Raw genomic sequence first — 14,435 nt, 5'->3', positions numbered from 1 at the left:
ACCCAGGGGAAAAATTATCTCAGGCTTCTAGCAGGGACAGGGGAAATGAAATATTTTGAAATATGTCTTCCAAGGCCAGCCCTCGGGGAAAAGTAGTTAACTAGATCCTAACCTGTTGGGGTATTATCAGAACCTAACTTAACTATGGGAAGGAAAGTATCCAACTCAAGCCCACTCTACCCATCCCCTAGCACCTTAAAAAGGAGAAAAAAAAAAAAAAGAAACACTGGAGAAGTTCACAATTCAGAGGCAAATACCCAATATGGAGGAGAGTAGGGTAAAGTCGCTCTCCTGCACTAATGATAGGAGCTTAAATTGATACTGCCTTTTTGAAGAGCAGTCAGGAAATACCCATGAATATAGAAAATGTCCATATTCTTTAACTGAACTATTCCAATTTTAGCAAACCTTGTATGTCTCAAATGCAAAATTATGCGTTCAGGTATGTTAAATGCTAAATTGCTTGTAATAGAAAAAATGAGAAAGCCTAAATATTTACCAGTAGCTAAATAGTTAAAGATGAATAATGCATCTATACCATGGAAGATTTTGCATGTGCTGAAAAAGGTTGATCTAGATCTATGTGTATGGAAAGAAAAAGATCTTCAGAATGAATTATTAAGATAATAAAGTGCATTGTAGAAACTGCATATGGTGTGATCACATTTATGTTTTTTTTAATACAAAAATGTGTATGTGTATGTATACAAATGTATATATAAGAATAGACTCCAAATGTTAAGAGGAGACTAACTTTTAGCTCAATATTCTTTTATTTTCACTCTTTAAAAACTATCTCTTAATAACTTGTCACTAGTATTTTTTAAAATTTGAATTCCAAAAAGAAACAGGAGTCAGATATATATTCAGATTCACTGAATCAGAGTCTCCTGGGGTGGAGATTGAGCATGTGTATTCTTTAAAGCTCAAGAGGGGATTCTAATGCATAGCAAGAACTGAGACTGTAGAAAATAGTCTGGCAGTACTTCAGAAACATTAAAGATAGAATTACCATATGATCTAGCAATTCCACCTCTGGGTATATACCCCAAAGAATTGAAAGCAGGTACTTGAACAGATATATGTACACCCATGTTCATAACAGTATTATTCACAATAGCCAAAAGGTAGAAGAAACCCAAGTGTCCATAGATAGATGAATGAATAAATGAAATATGGTATATAGATATAATGAAATATTATTCAGCCTTAACAATAATGAAATTTTGATATCTGCTATGAAACTTGAAGACGTTATACTAAGGGAAATAAGCCAGACACAAAAGGACAAGTAATGTATGATTCCACTTATATGAAGTAGTCAAATTTAGAGAGAGAAAGTAGAATGATAGCTGTCAGAGGCTAGGGAGGGGGAGAAATGAGAAGATATTATTTAACAGGCACACAGTTTCAGTCTGGGAAGATGAAAAACTTCTGAAGATAGATGGTAGTAATGGTTGTACAGTAGTGTGAATGTATATAACGCCACTAAACTGTACACCTAAAAACTATTAAATTAAAATGGAAATTTTGATTCTTTTACCCCAATATTATCTTAAATAGAATTAGACAAACTCAAAGAAGAAAACAAGGATGAATAAATATTATTATGATCTTTAGCTGGATAAGGAATTCTCTAAAAACAGATAACTTCCTGAAAATTCTTTTTTTTTAAAGGTTTATTTATTTATTTGAGAGAGAGAGAAAGAGCATGCACAGTGTGTGTGGGGGGAGACAAGAGGGAGACAGAGAATCCTCAAGTAGAGTCCCCACTGTGTGCAGAGCCTGAAGTGGGGCTCGATCCCATGATCCTGAGGTCATGACCTGAGCCAAAATCAAGAGTTGGATGCTCAACCGAGTGAGTCATTCAGGTGTCCCAACTTCCAGAAAATTCTAATCAACAATCCATCATTTAGAATTATGAGGTCCATGGGATGCCTGGGTGGCTCAGTCGGTTAAGCATCTGCCTTTGGCTCAGGTCATGGTCTCAGGGTCCTGGGATTGAGTTCTGCATCGGGCTCCTTGCTCAGCGGGAAGCCTGCTTCTCCTGCCTGCTGCTTTCCCTGCTTGTGCTCTCTTTCTCTCTCTGACAAATAAAAAAATAAAATCTTTTTTAAAGATTTAGAATTATGAGGCCCAGAGATACAGACTGACCCTTTCAAAAACTGAGTGTCTCCAGTGAGTTTCCTTTCTAAATCAAACAGTGGAGGGGGAGATAAAGTGAAATGAGAAACTGCTGTGATTCATGCTTTATTTTTTGGCATCCTGTTCTCAAATCTGTAGAAAAGTCCTGGAGATAATAAAGGACGGAGGACATAGTAGAAGGTGAAATCAGATTTGTAACTGTTGACCAAGGTTGACTGAGCAGAAAAAAATGAACAGTAAATCTCCAGGTAAAAAACAATGAGATACAGGGACAGCCACAATGACAATTATCCTGCTTGATTTGCTTATTTTAAAGAGACAAATAACCAAAAAAAAAAAAAGAGAGAGAGAGAGAGAGAGAGAGAGAGAAATATATCCCTAGGAGAGGAGGAACATTTATAGACAAGGTTCTCTGAGAACACATGACCAAATTAAAGATACCTGCTACCCCAAGTCACTCTCCTTACCTCTCCCCACAGGGTTTAAGTAGATAGAAGCTCAAGTAGAACTGACACCAATATAAGAGGAATAACAAACAGTAAGGATCACTGCATCCCTGAATAGTTGCCTCCTCTAAAAGGAACAAATCCTGATCAAAGACAATAAAGAATATACAACAGAGGGAAAAATACTCCCCTCTTCTAAAAGCTTCTCTTGACTCCACATACCACTTGATCTCTTGTACATATCTTGCCTTTTCTTTACTGCAAACTCCTAAAAAAAAATGTGTCTAGATTCACTTTCACCAAAATCTCTGCTCCTATTGGCTCTTGAACCTGAACCAGTCAGGCTTTCCCCTACCATGCCTCAGAAACTACACTTATCAAGGTCACCAAGGAAGTTTATGTTGCTAAATATAGTGATCATTTCTCATATTATTTGATCTATCAGAAACATTTGACACAGTTGACTACTCCGTCCTCATTGAAATTCATTTTTCACTTGGCTTTCAGCACACTATATTTACCTAGCTGCAACTTTGCAGTCTATCTGCTCTTTCTTCATTTCCTGGACTTCTAAAGGTTGCAATACCCTAGGCCTCAAACTTTTTACCTATTCTCTTTTATATCTATGTTCACTACTTTGGTTATCTCATCCTTAAGATGATCTAAACACTGATGACTCACAAATGCATAGCTCTAGTCCAAGCCTTTCTTTGGAAATCTAGCTTCTTATATCACATTTTTTACTTAATATCTTCTTTCACATGATTGATGGAAATACTAAACCTAACAAGTCCAAAACTTAGCTACTAAACTTTCATTTTAAATCTGCTCTTCCTCAAGTATTCTCCACCTCAGCTGATGACAACTTTCAGTTATGAGAACCAAATACTTGGTTATCCCTCCTTGATTCTTCTCTCTTTCTTTCTCATTCTGTATCTCAGCCATCTATAAATCCTGCTAGCTCTGCTTTCAGAATATATCCAGATATGGACCACTTCTCACCATCTCTACCACAACTACCCTGGTCTTTGCCATCATATTCCCTACTTGGATTACTCCAAAAGACTCATTACTAGTCATTCTGCCTTTACCCTGGCCTTCCTTTAGTTAGTTTTCCACACAGCAACCAGAATAATCCTGTTAAATATTTGTTAGATTGTGTCCCTTTTATTGTAACATTAATCAAAATCAAATATTTATTTTTATTTATTTTTTTATTAAAGGTTTTATTTATTTATTTGAGAGAGGGAGTGAGGGAGAGAGAGTATGGAGGGGGAGGATCAGAAGGAGAAGCAGACTCCCCACTGAGCAAGGAGCCAGATGAGGGACTCGATCCTGAGACTCCAGGATCATGACCTGAGCCAAAGGCAGACGCTTAACCGACTGAGCCACCCAGGCATCCCAAAATCATCAAATTTTTAATCTTCCTCTTTGTATTACAAAAGTTTTTACAATGAGCTACACACCCAACATAACCTGCTCCCTACCCTTGCTTTCTGACATCTCCCATCACTCTCACACATACGCACTCCACTCCAGTTACAGTAGCTCTGTTTTACAAACACACCAAGCAACCTTCCACCTAGAACCCTGCCACTGGCTCTACCCTCTGCCTGAGAGAGTTTCCCCTCATTAGCAGCATTCCATACTCCCTCACATTCCCAGGTCTTTAATTAAATATCAACACTTCAGTAACACATTTCCTAACCACTAATCTAAAACTGCAACTGTCCCCCACAATACTTTATTCCACTCTACCTGCTGTAGTTTTATATCTCACGTTTTGTACACTATGTGTTTTACTTATGTATCCTGTTTATTGTCTGACTCTGCCCATTGGCATAGAAGCTGTATGAAGGCAGATAGTTATTTCTGTTGCAATATCCCAACATTTAAGATAGTACTGGGCACATCATAAGCTCTCAACAAATATTCATTAAGTGACTATGCAGAAAAATTAAAAAAAAATTTTAAATATTGACACTTTTCATTAAAGGAAAGTTACCAAAAGTGACCTAAAAGAGCTGAAGAGACACATCTAATAGAATAGTGGAATTATCACAGGAATTTAAAAAACAATAGAAACTACAAGGGGTAAAAAAGACATCAGAAAAGCTATTGAGGCCAGGCTTGAGAAATTACTCCGCAAACACAAAGCACACACACATACAGAATAAAGTGACAGAAGCAAGAAGAGAGTATATGATATAGATGACAAAGAAAAGTCAGCATTCAAGGAATTTGCATTCCTTGAGAGATCCAAGAGAACAGAGGAAACAAAAAACAACATTCAAAGTTCTTTTTTGTTTTTTTAAAGATTTTATTTATTCATTTGAGAGAGAGAGAGAGAGACAAAGAGAACATAAGCAGGTGGAAGGGCAGAGAGAGAAGGAGAAGCAGACTCCCCACTGAGTGGGGAGCCCAATGCGGGGCTTGATCCCAGGACCCTGGGATTATGACCTGAGCTGAAGGCAGATGCTTAACCATCTGAGCCATCCAGGCACCCTAACATTCAAAGTTCTAATACTAGAGGAATCTCCTGAAATAAAAGAAAGCATAAACCTAAATGTCAAAATGACATAGTGTTGTAGGGGAAAAATATGAAATAGTCAACCCTACAACATGACCTGGGGAAGTCACTAAATGCTAATTATAAAGAATCCCATAGGTATCTAGGCAGAAAAAAAAAAAAAAGCAAATCAGTTATATAAGGGGGGAAATAAGTCTAGTATTAGAGCTTTCCACAGCATCATTTAATACAAGAAGCCAATGGAGCAAAGTATACAAAATTCCTTGGAAAGAGAAGTACAACTCCATAATTTTATAATTTGAAAACCCTCAAAGTAAAAAAGTATTTGAAAAATACTCTCAAATGGAAATGGAACTCAAGGATTAGTAGCTTGAAAAAAATCAAGCCAATTCAGGTCATAATCTCAGGGTCCTGGCATCAAGCCCCACGATGGGCTCCATGCTTAGATGGGAGTCTGCTTGAGGAGTTTCTCCCTCTCCTTCTGCCCCTCTGCCTGCTCACACTCTCTCTTTCTCTCTGTCTCTAAAATAAATAAATCTTTTTTTAAAAAAACAAGCAATTAATAAAAGAATAAAGAAATCACTTTAAAAAGTTATGGTTATGAAAGACAGACATTAAGAATTTGATCTATTTAAATATTTAATAAAGGACAAATAACAATGGAAAATATACTAACAAAATATAATGCAATGACAAGAGCTAAAAATATTGGTAATTTATGCAACTAATGAATCATCGAACCTTACATCAGAAACCAGGGATGTACTGTATGGTGACTAACATAATATAATAAAAAAACATTAAAATAAAAAAAAAGAAAACTCTGAACATTAAAAAAAATATTGATAATTTAAAAAATAATGTTAAAATAGCAAAAACTAGAATACTAGTGGAGGAGGAAGAGAGGTAGAAATGCGCTAACTTTTTAAACTTTTACAGAAGAGTCAGTTGGCTGTGCAAAGCTGTCAACTCAAATACAAGAATAAGCATATTACTAAAAGTTAAAAAACAAATACTATAATAAAAATAAGTTAAACATTAATTACCTAAAGTACACAAAATAGGGGCGCCTGGGTAGCGCAGTTGTTAAAGCATCTGCCTTCGGCTCAGGGCGTGATCCCGGCGTGCCGGGATCAAGTCCCACATCGGGCTCCTCCGCTGTGAGCCTGCTTCTTCCTCTCCCACTCCCCCTGCTTGTGTTCCCTCTCTCGCTGGCTGTCTCTCTGTCACATAAATAAATAAAATCTTTAAAAAAAAATAAAGTACACAAAATAATAAAATAAACAAAGATCACATAGTCAAAACAAGTATTAAAAGCAATATACAGGTGTGAAGAGGGAAGATGGCAGCAGAGTAGGAGGACCCTAGGCTTGTCTTGTGACATGAACACAACTAGGTAACTATCAAATTATCCTAAATACCCCAGAAATCAACCTGAAGACTGACAGAACAAACACCACAACTAAAGGGAGAGAAAAGGTCATAACGAAGAAAGTAGGAAGTATGGAGATGTGGTTTAGGGGAGAAATGGATCATGGGTGCTGAGGAGGGGAGGGAACCATGATCGTGGAGAAGGGGGAAAGAGGTTAGAAGGGAGGAAGAGAGAGGAGCACACAGGGGAATGCACAAAGACAATGTTTCTCCAAAGTCATTGGCTTGGAAAATGAGAGAGGCTGAATATCATGAGTTCTTGCAACTAGCAGGGATCTTTTTTATTAGTTTCAGAGGTAAAATTTAGTGATTCATCAGTTGCATATAACACCCAGTGCTCATTCCATCAAGTGCCCTCTTTAATGCCCATCACCCAATTATCCCTCCCCCCCCCCACTTCCCCTCCAGCAACCCTCCGTTTGTTTCCTAGAGTTCAGTGTCTTATGGTTTCCCTCCCTCTCAATTTTCAGCTTATTTAATTTTTCCTTCCCTTCCCCTATGTTCATCTGTTTTGTTTCTTAAATTGCACATATCAGTGAAATCATATGGTATTTGTCTTTCTCTGACTGACTTAGTTCATTTAGCTTAATACCCTCTAGTTCCATTCATGTCGTTACAAATGGCAAGATTTCATTCTTCTTTTTTTTTTTTTAAGATTTTATTTATTTATTTGACAGAGAGACAGCCAGTGAGAGAGGGAACACAGCAGGGGAGTGGGAGAGGAAGAAGCAGGCTCCCAGCAGAGGAGCCCGATGTGGGACTCGATCCCGGAACACCGGGATCACTCCCTGAGCCGAAGGCAGACGCTTAACGACTGTGCTACCCAAGTGCCCCAAGATTTCATTCTTCTTGATGGCTGAGTAATGTTCTTGTGTGTGTGTGTGTGTGTGTGTGTGTGTGTGTATGTATGTGTGTATCACATCTTCTTTAACCATTCATCTCTCAATGGACATCTGGGCTCTTTCCATATTTTGGCTCTTGTGGACATCTGGACATTGCTGCTACAAACATCGGGGTGTAGGTGCCCCTTCGAATCACTGTATTCTTCAGATAAATACCTAGTAGTGCAATTGCTGGGTCATAGGCTCCATTTTTAACTTTTTGATGAACCTCCATACTGTTTTCCAGAGTGGCTTCCCTAGTTTGCATTCCCAACAACAGCTTAAGACCCTCACCAACAGCTGTCGTTTCCTGAGTTGTGAGTTTTAGACATTCTGACCTGTGTGAGGCAGTATCTCATTGTTGTTTTGATTTGTATTTCTCTCATGGTGAATCATGTTGAGCATTTTTTCATGTGTCTGTTGGCCATTTGTATGTTTTCTTTGGAGAAATGTCTGTTCATGTCTTCTGCCCATTTCTTAACTGGATTTTTTGTTTTTTGGGTGTTGAGTTTGATAAATTCTTTATAGATTTTGGATACTAGTTCTTCATCTGATAAGACATTTGCAAATATCTTCTCCCATTCTGCAGGTTGCCTTTTAGTTTTGTTGGCTGTTTCCTTTGCTGTTCAAAAGCTTTTTAGCTTGATAAAGTCCCAATGGTTCATTTTTGCTTTTGTTTCTCTTGCCTTTAGAGATGTGTCTAGCAAGAAGTTGCTGCAGCTGAGGTCAAAGAGGCAACCAGTGGGGATTAAAGCCTGGAGTCTTAAAGGTCAGCAGGTCAGGCTCTGTACTGCTCCTGCAAAGAAAGCAGGCAAACAACCCAGTGGGCTGGGGTGGAGGGGGGAGGGTGGCAGATGGCATGGAAACAGTGATCTGAAGAAGGCCGGGGCACACAGAGGGGAAATTATTTGCTCTTCTTGGAGCACTTCCCTGAGTAAAGCCTCTCTGGAAATGAAGGGACTGGCTGGAGGCATTTCCCTCCCTTGCCCCTCAGCATAAATAGAGAGCCACCTGCAGGAAGCAGTGCAGGGCCTACAATGGCTGCTTAACTTGCTTAGACCAAGATCCACCCTCTTGCACTCTGGCAGGATTGCCCTTCTCAGTCAAGGTTGACCAAGTTCTAGCAAGACAGGCCCCCTTCCCAGAAGACCATCACAAACCCCTGCCCACACCTTGTCTCCAGGGCCTCAGTTCTAATGGAGGTAGTGTCAGGTCTCATTTCATAAGCAGACCAGAGCACACCTAGTTAAAATTCACCACATTCAGGCCAGGGACCAAATACTGCCCACAGTAGTCAAGGACAGCATCTGCAGACAACTGCTCTGAAGGATAGAGCGCCAAAACACAACACCAGAGCACACATACTACATATCGAAGACACTCCCTGAAGCACCAGGCCCGGGACACTACATGACCTCTTCTTTATAAAGCCATTACTTTCAGGAGCAGGAGACATAACTGCCTTTTCTAACACAGAGAAGAAGCCTGGGACTTAAACAAAATTCCAAGATAGAGGAATTTATCCCAAATTAAAGAACAAAACAAGACCATGGCCAGAGATCTAAGCAAAACAAATGTAAGTAACATAAGTAAGGATACTCACTTGGTTTGAGAAAAGAATAGAAGACATCGTTGAGACCCTTACCACAGAGATAAAAGAGTTAAAAAAGCAAAGGGGGAAAAAAAAAGGAGAGGCAAACCAAGAGACAGATTCTTAACTAGAGAGAACAAACTGATGGTCAGCAGAGGAGAGGTGGGTGGGGGGATGGGTGAAATAGGTGATGGGGATTAAGGAGTGCACCCTTTGTGATGAGCACCAGGTGTTGTACAGAAGTGTTGAATCATGTTACTGTACACCTGAACTGATATTGCAGTGTATGTTAACTAGAATTTAAATAAAAAGTTTTTAAAAAGGTAAAATTATGTAGCTATTAGTATTTACTACATAGCTATTTAGAATTGATTTTGCCTAGTAGTGTGGAGAACCTCCAAAAGGGCCCTACCACAAGGCTAAATAAATAAATGAATATAGTAATGGGGAAAAAATAAAAGCAAAATACAACATATAATAGACAAAAAACAAAAAATTATTTGTTCTACCAATTATAAGTAAAAGATTATCCAGTTGGATCAAAAAATAAAATTCTACCCTTGCTAAATACAAAGAAAGCAAATCAAATTCAGATACTTTAAAAATAACGGATGGTGTATATGTGTGTGTGTATCAAACAAATATAAACAAAAGAAAAAGCAAACAAAACAATGTCATTAATATCAGTGAAATGTAAGAGAAAGAATTTAATGAGATTTTAAAATGAGATTTTTGTATTGAAAATGGATATACTCCACAATGAAGAGCTTTCTTGTCCTGAAACATCATGCACAAATAACACATCATCAAAATTCATGACCAAACTCTCACAAATTATATGTAGAGAAATGGAAATATAATTGTCATAGATATAGACTTTTACTCGTGTGTTCATGACGAAGCAAGCAGGCAAGAAACAAATAAGAATGTGGAGTTATTTTAAATAGTTAATAAGGTTAAATTTATAGATACAAGCAACAATCTACTGTGTAATTAGAGAATAAACTCTCTATCAAGCACCCACATTCACCATATTAAGGTATAAATAAAACTCTGACAAAGTCCCCAAAGTAGAAAATGTGAGGGTCAGATTATTTAAGCACAGAGCTATAAAACAAGAAAGCTATAATAAAAATGAAAACAGACCAAAAATATTGATAGGGAAATTACAAGCAACAACAAGCAAACAAATTCTTTGCTATGTAGTTCTTATGTCCTACAGGAAACTAAAATTAAAATTGCAGAACATCTGGAAAATGGTGATAATGAAAAGAACATGCATTATAGGATTTAACAAAAGCTATGTCAGAGAAAGCTACATCTTCATATAAAGTTACACCATTAAGTATGAAAGAATGAAAATAAATAAAATAGAATTCAATCACTAAAAATATACAAAGTTAATCAAAGCAAAAATAAATGATTAATAATGGGAAATCAGGTATTAAATTTTTTTTTAAAGAGAGTGAGCAAGCGAGCAAGCAGAGGGTGGGGAAAGGGGGAGAGAGAGAATATTAAGCACACTCCACACCCAGTGCAGAGCCTGACATGGGGCTCAATCTCATGACCCTGACATTATGACCTGAGCAGAAATCAAGAGTCAGATGCTTAACCGGCTGAGCCACCCAGGTGCCCCAGATATTAATGATTTTGAACATCAAAAAATGGTAGAGCAATTAAACACTTCCAAGAGTTTGTTGTGTGAAAAAATCAAGAAGAAAGCACTAGCTATTATAATCAGTAAAGAATTGAGAAATCACAAATACAGAAAATTATAAATTACACAGAGAAAGGAATTTTACATATGAATAATGTTTTAAGTGTAACAGAATACTTTGCAAAAATTTTAGGCAAATAAGCATAAAAATCTGGGTTAAATGACTTCATAGAACAATTACCAAAACTGATTCATGATAATAATACTTAAGCAATCTACTAATCAATATCCATGGAAAAAACTGAAAACATTTTATAAAAAGTAAACCTTCTCCATCATTTCCTACCCATATAATTTCACAGATGAGGTGTTTTTTTTTTTCCCTGCAGATGAGTTTTGTAAAACAGAAAAGACACAGATAACTCCACGGCTATTTAATCAGGTACAAAATATAGAAAAAGAATTTCAAGCTTCCAGTTTTTAAACAAGTCAGCATTACACAGATAGCAAAATTTGACAAACTTAACAGAATGAAAACAACAGAAAAATCTCATTATGTATTATTGATACCAAAAGCTTAAATATATTGGGTAGACCTTCCTATTCATATTAAGAAAGTAGTATCAATCACTTCATATCTGTTTCCTCACTTAAGCAATGGGGAAATTAAACAACTTCATAGGAATTTTGTGAAGGTCAAACGAGCCAATCCATGCAAAGGGCTTGGAGAATAGCCCCTGGTTCATAGTAAATGAATGGATGGATGGATGAACATGGAGATATATGTTGAGTTAGATTTATATTTAAGATTTATAATAAAGGTTTATACATTTAATATTTGATATGAATATATTTAATATTTATATACGAACACACATACACACACATCATACCATGTTGCATGTCTCCAATATTCCTATATTTCAATCTCAAAGTGGTGTTACTATCAAAAGAACATGTATCTGTAGTCAAAAATTGATTTAATGAAAGTGAGGGTTTTATTTGTATGTCTTAAACACTAAACTTAGTACAGAGTCCCCAAAGCTACTTCTTCAAACCTCTTTCTATCCTTCTCTTATGCATTTCCCTTACATTTTAAAGCTATTTCCATGACTATGTCCTCAGAAAACCCTGAGACGTGAGGGACACGTGGGTGGTTCAGTAGGTTAAGCATCCAACCCTAGATTTCAGCTCAGGTCATGATCTCAGAGTTGATGTCAGGGTCATGAGATTGAGCCCTGCATTTGGGGGGGGGGGTCCACGCTCAGCAGGAAGTCTGCTTGAGATTCTCTCCCTCTCCTCCTCCCTCTGCCCCTCCTCCTGCTCATGCGGGTGCAGGCACACTCACTCACTCTCTCTAAAATAAATAAACCTTAAAAAAGAAAAAAGAAAACCCCAAGACATGAACAAAGCGCATCAGTCCTTAAATTTTCCCTCCTTACCACCATTACACCTCAATACTTGAGTACTAGCTTAGTCAACAGCACTTAAACCCCCTCCCTCTTCCTCAAGCTTCTCCAACTAAATTTCTTTCTTCCCAGTCTTAAATTTAAATCACCCAGCCAGGGCGCCTGGGTGGTTCAGTCCGTGAAGGGTGGTCATGATCCCAGGGTCCTGGGATGGAGTCCAGCATTGGGCTCCCTGCTCAGCAGGGACTCAGCTTTGCCCTCTCCCTCTACTCCTCCCCCCTTCTTGTGCGCACACTCTGTCTCTCAAATAAATAAAATCTTTTTTTTTTTTTAAAGATTTTATTTATTTATTCGACAGAGATAGAGGCAGCCAGCGAGAGAGGGAACACAAGCAGGGGGAGTGGAAGAGGAAGAAGCAGGCTCATAGTGGAAGAGCCTGATGTGGGGCTCGATCCCATAACGCCAGGATCACGCCCTGAGCCGAAGGCAGACGCTTAACCGCTGTGCCACCCAGGCGCCCCTCAAATAAATAAAATCTTGAAAAACAAATAAAAAAAAAATCACGAAAGCCAAAAACTTCCCCTGCCAGGTAGATCCTTTCTCAAAGATCCAGTCTAGGGGTGGAACCCAAAGTTTTTTAATCCAGCAGAAGGAGAGCAAATGCTGGGAATACTCAATCAATAGTAACTTTTATCCTGTTGTATCTATATGTATGTCCTTGATTGCACACGTGTGTGCGCACACACACACAATCAATACATATTGTAATAGAGCTAGGCATCATTCCATATCAGTGTAAACAATTACTGTCTTCTTTTCAAAGGATATATACTGTTTCATTGCTTCGCTTAAATATAACTTACTTAATTGCTCTCCTACTAATAGATATTTAAGTTGTTTGGTGTTTTTCTTTTTGTTTGAATATATTCCAAATACCTTCAAATACCTCTGTGAATTTGTGGAAATACATGTGTGTGAGTAAATATATATGTGTATACATATGTGAATATATATAAAAATGTTATATATTTTATTATTATATATCATATATATTTTATTATTATATATAGCAATATATATTATTACATATCTATATTCAGGATAAATCCCTAGAAGTAGAATTTCTGAGTCAAATAATATGTGAATTGAACATGTTGATAATGCTGGACTGATTTACCATCACACAGGAAGTGCTCAAGAGTCCCTAATTCTGCCTTCCTCACCCATTTTTAAATATTTTCCAATTTTATAGGTGACAAATGTTATTTCATAGTTATTTTAATTCACAATACCTTTTTACTATGATATGTTTTTTCGAATTCATTACCCATTTTCATATTTTGTTATTATTATTAATATGTTAAGTTGCTTTATGCATCAAAAAATACAGTGCTTTGTCATATGTGTGTCAATTTTTTCCAGCTTGTCATCTTCCTTTTGACTTTTTTGGTGAATGCAAGTTTGAAAATTTTATAACATAACTGATTAACTCTTTCTTTTTTAAAAAGATTTTATTATTTATTTTAGGGAGGAGAGGGGCAGAGAGGGAGGGAGAGAATCTCAAGCAGACTCTGCACTAAATGCAGAGCCTGACGCTACCAGGCTCAGTCTCACAACCCTGAGATCATGACCTGAGCTAAAACCAGGAGTCAGACATTCAACCAACTGAGCCACCCAGGCGCCCCTAACATAATTGATTTTTAATGTCTTTTAATTTTTTTTATCATTCTAATACCAGCATGAAAATTATTATTTTAAAAAATGTTTTTAAGTAATCTCTACACCCTATGTGGGGTTCAAACTCATGACCCTGAGATCAAGAGTCACATGCTCTACCAACTGAGCCAGACAGGTGCACCAAAAATAATTTTTAAAACTCATAATTTTATGAAATATTTTTTCTTCTCCTTTTGAATATTTTAGGCAATGTTTTCCTAGTTAGCCAATTGTCCCAACAATACTCATTTAAGAAAAAAAAATCTATCTTTCTCCACAGATTTGAAATGCTAAGCTTATGATATGCCCTGTAGATATTTGGGTCTATTTCACGATCTTCTATTCTGTTGTTACTTCCTGCACTATTATAAAGCTCTATTAATTACTAAAGATTTATAAGATGTACACCTAGATACTCATTAATCTTTTTCATAATTTTCTATTTGTGCCTCTTCAGCTTCTGCCCCTTTATTCTCTGCTTCCTCATAAACTTCTCAACAAAACTACCTACAGTTATTATCTTGATTTCCTTTTCTCCAATGCATTCTTGAACCCAATTGTTTCTAATAACTTTAAAATTAATTTCAGAAGCCCAAATCTCTTCTCCAAGTTCTCTCTCTCTATATATA

Source organism: Ursus arctos, chromosome X (genome assembly GCF_023065955.2).
Source record: "Ursus arctos isolate Adak ecotype North America chromosome X, UrsArc2.0, whole genome shotgun sequence".
NCBI lineage: Eukaryota > Metazoa > Chordata > Mammalia > Carnivora > Ursidae > Ursus > Ursus arctos.
This window is presented reverse-complemented; position numbering follows the sequence as displayed.